Genomic DNA, 3762 nt, shown 5'->3' with positions numbered 1-3762 from the left:
TAGGGTCTATATGGATAAAGGGCAGAGTGAAAGTCAAGCATTTATTCCCACAATAATGAAATCCTTTTCCTCCAGAGACTGATGCCTCAGTAAAAATCTCTGGCTCTATTTTGCTAAAAGGATCTCGGACTCTTTCCTCCCCCTTGAGTTACATGAAGAACGGGTGCGGGGATGGAACGCATACTGCACCTAAATACCCCCAGTTTCAAAGAAACCTGCCTTGTTTACTCCTCCCAAGAACAGAACATCCATGGAAAGAGGTGTGCCTGAAAGACCTCCCCTCCCCCACGGCTGAGCAGCAGGCACCTCTTCCCAGAGGCCTGCGTTTCCACCTTCAGGGCTCCGCCCCGCCCTCCTCGTGGCCAGAATCTCCCTTTGCAGCCTGCCAACCGGCACCAGCCCAGCAGAGGAAACGCGGTTCTTTCCTCCGGCAGCAAGTCCCACACGCATCTTTAGTGAGTCTTGTGGGGCTTTGGTCAGCTGTCCAGAAAGCCACGAGCAGGCTCTGGGAGGAGATAGGCGAGCTGGCATCTGTGGGCCGAGGAGAGGTGTGCGGCGACTCCTTAATGAACTTGTTGGAGGGGAGATGAAATGGGGGGCCACGTCCGAGGAGACAGGAGAGCTGGGGAGAGAGAGCAGATGCGGTAAAAGATACCCTTTCATGTTTCCTGTGCACTAGGACTCTGCAGATGTATGCTGGCAGGGCTACAGTCAGACAACGGGAGGCTGGAGTTGACACATCTGGAAGTCATTTGCAGGGGGCAGAGTTCAAACGCTTTCTGCTTCAGCTGCTTTCAGGCATACCTTGCCCTGCAGGCCATTGCTGAGGGAGGGAGGGGCCGACCATTCTGCCCCTGGGGCCTCACTCCCGGGAAAGCCCTACCCAAGCCCCTGGGTTTTCCTCTGTATCGGTTCAGTCACGTGGAAAAGTCGAAATAATTATTTTTTTAAAAAAGGACGGGGAGGAGGGGTGCAAAAAGGGAAATGTGCCACAACTGAGAGAAGCCTGGCTGGAAATCAAGAAACAAAATGTACTTGGACCCAGTCCAGTGCATGAGTTAACTTGAGAGCAGAGAACAGCATTCAGGGGAGGGAAGAAAAGGCTTTCTCTGTGCAGAGTAACACCCAGGGATCACGCTCACACCACATTCCCTTTTCTCAGAAATCCTTGTACATTTTGCCTTCACTGATTTCAGGAATGCAAGAGGCTCTTGATCCAGAGGGAATTGCTCCCGATGAATGGATTTATGGGCTTCTGCAGAGAGAGGGCAGTGTCTCTGAGGGCTGGTCATCACCCGCACTGACCCACAGCCTCCTGCTGCCGCTAGGAGACGGGTCCTCCCTCCAGAGGGGGCAAGGTCGCCTCGGGTGTTCAGCTTCCTTCAGGGGAGAAACACATCTTTGGGGTGAAATTGTGTCCTGGCTCAAAGCTCCTGCCATGCTCAGCTGTGCAGCCCAGATTGGCTGCAGCTGCCAGCAGGCTGAGCTGAGCATGGGCTTCGCTACTTGCGTGTGGCGAGGGGAGCATGCAAGGAGCGGAAATGAGTTAAAGGCGCCGGGGCACACCCAGGTGGGATGATGTGGCCCAGGACCCCAGAAAGATCAGAGTCCACCTGGGGAGAGAACAGAGCACATGAAGAGATGAGTAACAAAATACAACTAGATGTAATAGATGCCACATGTGAAATAAAACACATTCAGACAGACGTGCTCCTAATCCCCATCCCAAAACCTGCTTACCTTCCTGTCCCCTCTACCTTGAAGCATGTCTCTGCCATCCCTGACATTGCCCAAACCTGAAATGTTTATTTCTCTCCCTCTGTCACCCCACATTTCCCATTTGGCCCCAGGCCCTGGTGATTTTATGCCCTTAGCATCTCTTGAATGTATCTAACTCCCCATCCCACCCACCTCAGCATCTCCTGCCTGAATCACTGTAGTACCTTTGAATTGGACTTGTTGCATGAACCCATCCTCTGAGTTATCTTTATGAAATTTAATGCTGAGCATTTCACTTCTCTAAATGATCCAATGACTCCCTACAACTCTCAGCATGAAGCTCAGGCTCCTGAGCATGACATACAAAATGTATATGATCTGGTTTTTGTCTTCTTCCTGAACCTCATCTTCCACATTGTGCTGGTAAATGTTGAACCACCCAACCTCCAGATGCACCGTGTGCTATCTTATACCACAATTCCCCCTCAAACAACAATGAACTTCTCCCAGTTTCCTGGCCCTGCCCTCATCTCTCCCTCACCCTTGGCTTCTGTTTAATCTTTCTCTCTCTGCCCAAAAAAGAGATTCTTTCCACCTCCCACTTACCTAGTACTCCTTTAAGACATAGCTCCTCCAAGAAGTTACCCTGTAACCAACAGTGAACTGTCTGTCGAGGCCACCAGAATGCTGCACTGTCATTGTGCGCTGGTGGGGCCTGCTGCTCTAGCCAGGCACCATGAAGAACAAGCACTATTTTTTTCAATTAGACTTGGCATTTAGTATTATTTATAACAGCTTCAGGTGTACAGCATAGATGTTAGACATTTATATAATTTACAAAGTGATCCCCCTGATAAGTACGGTACCTACCTAGCACCGTACATAGCTATTCTAAGTGCCCATCAGTAAACAAGTGGATAAAAAACCTGTGGCACATATACTAGTACACAATGGAATATTACTTGGCCATAAAAAAGAATGAAATCTTACCATATGCAATGACATGGATGGACCTAGAGGGTACTATGTTAAGTGAAATAAGTCAGTAAGAGAAGTTAGACATTTATATAATTTACAAAGTGATCCCCCTGATAAGTACGGTACCTACCTAGCACCGTACATAGCTATTCTAAGTGCCCATCAGTAAACAAGTGGATAAAAAACCTGTGGTACATATACTAGTACACAATGGAACATTACTTGACCATAAAAAAGAATGAAATCTTACCATATGCAATGACATGGATGGACCTAGAGGGTACTATGTTAAGTGAAATAAGTCAGTAAGAGAAAAATACCATATGATTTCACTTATATGTGGACTCTAAAGATCAAAATAGACAAATGAACAAGCACTATTTTTGTCTTTGTACCCAAGCTGCCTTAAATGTTCAGTAATCACTGAATTAAAGAGTACAACTAGTGCTGGGTTTTAATTGACTACCCTCTTCTAAAAAGTTATATGTACCCTTTTGTAAAAAAATTCAAGGTTGTGAATGAATGCTATAGGTTTTCCACAGACATCTAGCTCTGGGAAGAACAAAAGTCAGAGAAGCCAGTGAAGGCTTCTTGGAGTATAGTTTCCAGATTTAGCAAATTAGAGTACAAGATGCCCAGTTAAATTTAAATTTTAGATAAACAATAAATATTTTAGTATAAATGTCCCATGCAATATTCCAAATATACAGTAAAAAGTATTCATTTATCTGAAATTTATATTTAATAAGGCATTCTGTATTTTATCTGGCAACCCTATATTTGATGAGTCTGCATTTGAGCAAGAACTTGAATGAGTCAGATTTAGAGAGGACAAAAAGAAGAGGGTCTGGGTCTTGTCAAAGAAGACTGGTTGAGTGGGGGAGAGGGGCAATAAATACACAGCAGAGAATGGAAACTTTCAAGGAACTTTCAGTTGGTCTGATTAGAGCATAGGTTTGTGCCCACAGAGGTGGAGAGGCTGAAAAAGTGAAAAATATTGAAATAAAACTTGAGATCATCAGAGAGGAGACCATCGCAATTATCCACACACTAGAGGCCCAGTGC

General features: G+C 46.0%; 1 long non-coding RNA gene across 1 annotated transcript; it reads right to left on the bottom strand.

The window, feature by feature from the left end:
* Positions 1–203: 203 nt before the first annotated feature.
* On the bottom strand, positions 204–2584 carry LOC106728138. The gene is made up of 2 exons (XR_001364395.1): positions 1944–2584; positions 204–622 (listed from the first exon to the last, which is right to left on the bottom strand). It is a non-coding gene; the product is annotated as an uncharacterized LOC106728138 (long non-coding RNA).
* Between the last annotated feature and the right edge of the window lie 1178 nt (positions 2585–3762).

Source organism: Myotis brandtii, unplaced genomic scaffold (genome assembly GCF_000412655.1).
Source record: "Myotis brandtii unplaced genomic scaffold, ASM41265v1 scaffold115, whole genome shotgun sequence".
NCBI classification, from domain to species: Eukaryota; Metazoa; Chordata; class Mammalia; order Chiroptera; family Vespertilionidae; genus Myotis; species Myotis brandtii.
This window is presented reverse-complemented; position numbering and strand designations above follow the sequence as displayed.